This window comes from Topomyia yanbarensis, chromosome 3 (assembly GCF_030247195.1).
Source record: "Topomyia yanbarensis strain Yona2022 chromosome 3, ASM3024719v1, whole genome shotgun sequence".
NCBI classification, from domain to species: domain Eukaryota; kingdom Metazoa; phylum Arthropoda; class Insecta; order Diptera; family Culicidae; genus Topomyia; species Topomyia yanbarensis.
The window spans coordinates 153,323,527-153,331,214 of record NC_080672.1 but is presented as its reverse complement, the minus strand read 5'-3'; the positions used below and the strand labels follow the sequence as shown (position 1 = coordinate 153,331,214).

At 38.9% G+C, this 7,688-nt stretch overlaps 1 protein-coding gene across 2 annotated transcripts in view; it reads left to right on the top strand.

The window, feature by feature from the left end:
* The first annotated feature begins 5,121 nt into the window (after positions 1-5,121).
* Positions 5,122-7,688, top strand: part of LOC131692883 (kinase D-interacting substrate of 220 kDa) — a 139,617-nt gene continuing 137,050 nt past the window's right edge. Inside the window, exons 1-2 of one of the 2 annotated variants that reach the window (XM_058980238.1) lie at positions 5,122-5,265; positions 5,382-5,491. The gene's annotated coding sequence lies outside the window, so the exon portion shown is untranslated. Of the gene's footprint in view, positions 5,266-5,321; positions 5,492-7,688 lie in introns of those variants that run through there. The other variant, XM_058980239.1, reaches the window with a different exon arrangement.

The window sequence follows — 7,688 nt, the reverse complement described above, 5'->3', positions numbered from 1 at the left end:
CCAACCGATGCTGCTCACTTTTATCACAGAGAACAGACATCCACGATCGAACAAAAACATTTAAAAAACCTGTTTTAATCCACCAAGCGGTGCAATTGTGCCTTTCTCATTTCTCTAAACTATGGCACGGAGGCTTTTTATGTTCAACATAATTGTGGAAATGTCCATTACATTCTTAGTACACTTTGCACTTATACACAATGGCATGCCAGCCACGAACTTGATGAGCTACGTGTCGACGGTGAAACACTTGAAACAAAAAAATATCATACTCCATTAGCCTAATCAGCATTAGATCAATGTTATCTGCTTGCTAACTCATTTTGTCATGCGGGGATGGGTATGTGAGGAGGGCGAAAGTCCCATGAACGAACGACTCCCCAGCTTAAATTGGTATGCTTTGTGATATAGTGGTGGTTTAAAGATGATGGGGTTGAAAGGTAGGGGTATGAGGGTTGGATGGGGTGGTGGTCTGAGGGGTGATTTAAGGAGATTTTTAAAGGAGGGTAGTGAACAGTAGAGGGGGGGGGGGCGGTGTAACCCCTCTCCGTAAACCATCAAACAATAAAATCCAGAAACCTTATGCGAGTCGAAAAAAAAATTAGGGATTAGGGGATTAGGTTGACGTTTTTCAGAGTGATTGCATAACCTTTCTATATGAGAAAGGCAAAAATGTGCAAAATCCAAAAAAGTGAATCTTCGTCAAATTTTTTTCGTGTTTGCATCAAATCTCGACGTTTTATGCACCTTGAATACATTTAGCATCAAAAATAAAAATTCTATTTTTAATTTTTCCTATAGTTTTTATGAGAAATTTCTGTGTGGCTGCACTCTGAAACCCGTAATTCCGGAACCAGAATTCCGATCGATCCAAAATTCAATAGCAGCCGATGGGAAGGTTGCACCTTTCATTTGAGAATAAGTTTGGGCAAATCGGTCCAGCCATCTCTGAGAAAAATGAGTGACATTATTCGACACATACGCACATACATACACACACACACATACACACTAGAGTGGGACATGGTTATATGAAAAAAATTAAATTTGGCTCCGAGTAACTTTTTGGGTTCCATTTAGCTCCCAGAACAACTCTGCAAATTTTTAGCTCGATCGGTGAAACTATATTTTTGCGCCCACGGTTTATAGTTTACATGGGATTTCGTATGGGAAAATTGTCTTGCAAATGAATTCTTCCAAGAGTCGCCCGTTACCTCCTAAAAATAAATAGATATCTGATTTTTAGTGGAAATTTGCCAAGAAAACAAAGTCTAGAAGACTGCAAAATGATCTGATGCTTGTGAAAAAAGTTATTAAGCAAAAACCGATTGATACCCTGAAGAGTGATGAAAATTTCACTTTTCATAGCATCACTGCTTCTGACGGTCTAATTATATACAAAATTTTTAACTTTCTCTTATTATGTGCAAAAGAAGCCTCAATTTATCACTCAAAACCTTGTGAAGTGGCCAAATAGTGTACATAAACGATTTAGACACACTAAGAGAGGATTAAAACAAAATTGCGTATAGTTGGACAACCAACAGCAGCGGTGCTAGAAAAAATGAATATTTTATGAATCGTCAGAGCATCAATCGGTTTCTGCTTAATAACTTTTTTCTCAAGCGTCAGATCGTTTTGTGGTTTTCGAGACTTTGTTTCTTTGTTAATTTTCCTATAAAAGTCACACAACGATTTATTTTTAGGAAGTAATGGGCGACTCCTGGAGGAATTATTTTGTAAAAGTTAATTTTCCCATACAAAATCCCATGTAAACTTTGAACAGTGGGCGCAAAAATATAGTTTCACCGATCGAGCTAAGAATTTGCACAGTTGTTCTAGGACCCAAATGGAACCTAAAAAGTTGCTCGGAGCTGGAATCTAATGTTTGTCCCACCCTAATACACACACACATACACACACTTACAGACTTTTTCCGATCTCGACGAACTGAGTCGAATGGGACATGACACTCGGACCTCCGGGCCGGGATTAGGTTGACGTTTTTCAGAGTGATTGCATAACCTTTCTATATGAGAAAGGCAAAACGTGTGTAAACATTTGAATTAATATACGATAAACACTGGCGCCGCCACACCAACCTATCCCAACTATCCGTCAAATCCATTCCGGAACCGGTTCGAAATCCTTAATGGATTCAGTATGGAATCTTGCTCAAACAAACAAACGATTCCGACTCTATCGGTTGATGCATTTGAGCTGGAATTCATGCTGGAAGCCCGAACCAGTTCCGGACTAGTTTGACTTAAAGCACTCTAGTTAGCTGCCCATAAACGCATAAGAGTCCCATGTGGATTTTTGTTGAAAATGAGTTATCCGTTGGATTGCATTCTGTATCACCACTGAATCACACTGCACAAATAAAATTACCGGGTTTGTTCAGAAAATATCAAAAAAATACCAAAACATGGTTGTCCCATCCATTTGGCTCAATGGATGGGACAATCTTGAACAGCGTTTTTCTCGGCTTGCTGTTTTTCAACATGGGACTCTTATGCTGTTATGGGCAGTTAGAGTGTGGCCTAGAGGCCATGACGTATCCAAAGGAACATGAAATTTGACGTATTCACAATAGAAATACGTCAGATTTCTGTTCGTTTGGATACGTCAAACGCGTCTTGGCCGCACTCTAATGTCGTTTTCGCTTGAAGCAGAAACTAACTCAGTTTCGGACCTAACTGCTGTCAAACCGTTTGTTTGAAGCCAGTTTCTAACCTAGGTTATGCGCCACTGAACTGAAAACCGGGTTGGGTTCCAACCTGAAATATATTTCGGGTTCGCTCACACCACCGCTGTTTGGCGAGAACCCAACTCAGTTTCATTAAAAACGTTCGTTTGAAGCAACTAACCTGGGTTAGTTTCTAGGTTCTCAATCGAAAACGACATAACTAGAGTGCTCTAGTTTCACTGGGTAGAGGAATAACCGCTGTCAATTCTGTCGAACTCAGCCACAACAAAAAATGACAACAGTAGCGCACCTGGTTTGGATATCCCAACTACCTTCGAAACCGTTAGAGATTTTACACAAGTTGAATGCTAAAGATGGACGTCTGTTCTCTGTGCTTTTATCTCCAGCCAGGAATGTACGGCCAAGATCTCTGTACGCTTCCTGCCGCATCTTTGTCAGATGTTTTGCTCGATTCGTGCTTAATTCTACCAGGTAATAAATGCCAGGATCTTTGCACAGTTTATGTCCAAGTTATGCCAGGGTTTCGCTCGGTTCCTGTAAAAATTTGCCAGAAAACGCTAGCGAAACCGAGTTCGCCCTAGTTCAACTAACCCGACAGGATGCGCGCAGAAATCTGGCAGAGCTGCCAAACCAAGACTGACAGAAATCTAGTAGAACGGTCTCTGTCAGAAAACTCGGTGACTGGGCTCTACCAGGCCACAGAGAAGAGACATCCATGATCGAACAAAAATATTTAAAAAACGTGTGTAAACATTTGAATTAATATACGATAAACACCAGCGCCGCCAAACCAACTTATACCAACCATCCGTCAAATCCATTCCGGAACCGGTTCGAAATCCTGAATGGATTCAGTATGGAATCTTGCTCAAAGAAAACAACCGATTCTGACTATCGGTGCATGCATTTGAGCTGGAATTCCTGCTGGAAGTCCGAACCGGTTCCGGACTAGTTTGACTGGGTAGAGGAATAACCGCTGTCAATTCTGTCGAACTCAGCCACAAAAAAAACATGACGACAGTAGCGCACCTGGTTTGGATATCCCTTCGAAACCGTTAGAGATTTTACACAAGTTGAATGCTAAAGATGGACGTCTGTTCTCTGTGACCAGGCAGAGATGCCAGATTTGTCTTCATTTTGAAGACATTTGAAATGTTGTGAAGACGTGTTTTTCATTTTGTAGACAAATTTGTTCGGATGTCTGACTGATTTCTGGCAGAATCCTGGCTCAAAATCAATAACCGATTCAAGACATTTTTTATGAAAAAATATTTAAAAAATATACCTGGTATCCCTTCTACCAGGTACTACCCCAGTTAAGCTCAGCCGGAAATGAACCGGAATTCTGGCTGGTTCCAGTTCGTATTCCGGCTCCAGTGATACAACCGATTCTAGTTAGAATCGGTTGTGTCACTGCCCGGATAGAATTTTACAATAGCATTTACCCTACAAACAATCATAAAACAATAAATATTATAGTTATTAATGTTTCAACATTGTTCGATGCCAAGTTTTCACAGTAGATTTACAATAAAATTTCATGTAACAATAAATTTCACTGTTCAGCAAAAAACTGATACAGTGCATTCACATTAAATTTTACTGTTTTCGAAAAAAAATGTATGGAGAAAAATAGATTTTTTTAATGTTAACATACATAACCACCGCCCTTTTTCACTGTAAAAGTCTATTTTACATTGAAATTTACTGTAAAAACGTTAAAGTTTATTGTTTTTGTATTGTAGCATAACACTAAAACTTACTGTAAATTATTGTAAAATTACTGTACTGTCACAGTGAAAATCATGGTTTTGTTACTGTACATTTCTATTCGGGTGGAGCCCGTGTACGAACTGGAACCAGCCAGAATTCCAGTTCAATTCCGGCTGAGCTTTACTGGGACCCAGCTAAGCTCTGCCGGAAATTAACCGGAATTCTAGCTGGTACCAGAATCGGTTGTGTCACTGGAGCCGGAATACGAACTGGAACCAGCCAGAATTTTATGGCGTTTTCGTTTTTTCTTGGTGCTACACCGGTGTAGTGCAAAGAAAGAGATAGACTGCTTACTCCCAAGTTTGAATGAGTGTAGCACCGACTACACAGGTGTAGTGCACTGTCAAAAACGAATATGCCATTAGTTCATTTCCGGCTGAACTTTGCTGGCCCAGTAAAGTTCAGCCGGAAATGAACCGGAATTCTGGCTGGTTCCAGTTCGTACACGGGCTCCAGTGACACAACCGATTATAACTAGAATCGGAATATGGAATGGAACCAGCCAGAATTCCAGTTCATTTCCGGCTGAGCTTAACTGGGGGGTAGTGCTCCTTTCACTCACGCCGCCTATGCTATAGAAAATCAAATCAAAACAATGTCATCAGCTGCCATTCACATCCTTTTCAGTACAGTAAAATAAAATGTTCAAATGTTGTCTATTTTCGCTATTTTACGGTCATTCAATTTCCAATGCGTATATATTTTAAAAAAAATTGTGTCTAATATATATTAAATAATTAAATTTATTTGCTCTCAAGCTTATATTACAGAAAACGATTTTTGTGAGTTGGTATAAAATTAATAATGTTTGGACATAAATCATTAGATTATACAAAAATTTTAATACATTTAACGTGCATCTCAGCGAAAATGTTTTGTAAAATGTTCCCTTTTGCAGTTTCGTCTTTGTGCCACTAAGAACAAAAACAAAGTGAAACAAATAGTCTGCACTATTCTCGCACAAATTAGTCGATCTGGATTGATTATCAATAATAAATCGCTCATCGGGTAAGTTCCACAATTTATATCCAAAACAATCTTCCATGCATTCATTTTATTTATTTGTCGCTGAATCAAACATACCAATATAATTAAATTTGTAATTAAAAAAAGCTGCAGCTAAAGGTGTCCTACTGTTTATGGATTAAAAGTTCATTCGGATGAAAAATTAGCCGCAAGTTCTATTTTAAGTTTACTGACCTTTCTTCATTTCTGAGATTCGTCAAACTATGTTTTTTATATTATTTTATTTTTGTAAAATTCTTTGTTGCCTCGGATTGAAGATTACTTAATCACCGTAAGTTATATATATGATATATCCTAGACCTGATGGTCTTGTGCTGAGAAATTGTCGCAACCAATGAAACAACAAATTGTAGATTTGAAGGCATTTTCGTTTTTACATTACACTTAGCTGATGTACGCCGGGCGGTGGCAAAAATATGGGGATGTATAGAGTTTATCTTATAAAATATGCGTACCAATAACAGTACCCAACATATGGTCAAAGGTACGCATATTTTCTAAGATAAAACTACGAAAACGATAAAATAAGATTATTTCACAATTGCACATCGTTAAGGTCCTCAAATTATACATTTATTCTAGAAATAGTTAATTTCTATTATCAATGGCAGTGGCGTAGCCAGGAGGGGGGGGGGGGGGGTGGAGTTAAACATCCTTCTCTCCCAAACCAAAATTAACCGCATTGAAAAAAATAAAGGGTTTTGTACAGGATACAACCACAATGACATTGAAAATGCAGTTTTTTCAAGAGCGTGCGTGTCTTCAGTATAGACAGGTTACGGCACAAGCTAGTTTACTTCCCGATTCTATATGTTACATTTTGTTATACACCTTACCCGTAAACAAAATTTAATGACTCCCACAACAGCAAATTATAGTACACCATGCTCTCTGATATGCTCTTAATCTAATCGATTATGTCAATTAATCAATTATCTTTTAGCATTAATTGATTACAATTAGTAACTTTGGGAAACATAATCGATACACAGCGCACTGAGGGTAAGCCCAGGCTCTCAAAATTAGATATTTGGTTTTGCAACGAAATATGAAATATTATTTTCCAATTAAATTTTCTATAATTTTTTTTATCAAATGTTTATTTGACATTTTGCTTCTCTAATCTTCCGGTCATCACATCGCATGTATTGGTATTGTTAGTATGAATAACAAACATGAAGATGTGACACAAGGCGCCAACAGCGCACTAAAATCATGTCAATCCTATTTTTCAATGGATTGTCTGCTCTAAATATATCACCAGGGGACCAATCATAAATGATGTTGGATATTGACAATAGGGGAAGAGCGTCACGTAACGAGATAAAAACTAAAAATGAATTTTAGACGTATCAGCGGATCAGGGATAAAAAAAAGAACAACATTGCTTATGAATGGCCCCCACACAAAGAATATTCCATAATGAATATCACGTAACATCGGTGACAGAGCATTGGGATCAAGGCCAAGTCCCCCCTGGGTCGTACAAAACTGAGAAGCAACATCAATTTAGGCAGAGATAGCAGACGTCCATTTATTTTCATTTTGTTTTGTTTTGTCTTCATTTGTTTCTCCTGCTATGATGTCTAAATCGATCGAGTGTGACGGCCAAGGAAACGGAAAGCCAGTGGCCCAAACAGACCAGGAACAGGAGGGAGGACTACGAACAAGGGAACGGACAACAGAGGAGAAATCGTTTACCTATTTATTATAACTACGATACTAATCACAATTATTTTGCTTTTCTTGTTTCGTTTCAGCAAACCAAAATCTATACGGACTAGCACATACGAACAGTTAGGCTTTGTAGGTTCTCATCTTGACATAGTCTAGATGGGCGGATGAACGCCTGCCAGGGGGTGGGCTGAGAAATGACAATGACACTGTACGAGAGGGCGCTGGGCGTGTGGCCTTCGACTGGCATGGTCCATTCTCATTGATTCGGAAGTCTTCTTGGCTGGTTGGTAGATATGTGCTCCTACTTGCAAGTTGATCAATTCGCTTGGGTGGGGGACATGTGGATCCTACTAGTTGTCGACTCTTTTGATCGTGAGTATGAGGCTAGTTCAGGAAAGGAGTGCAGGACTGGCACCCAAGAGATAGTTAATTATTCAGAACTTGTTCTTATGATTATTAAACTCGATCAAGCACACCGGCTCTCAGAAATGATAAGCAACCC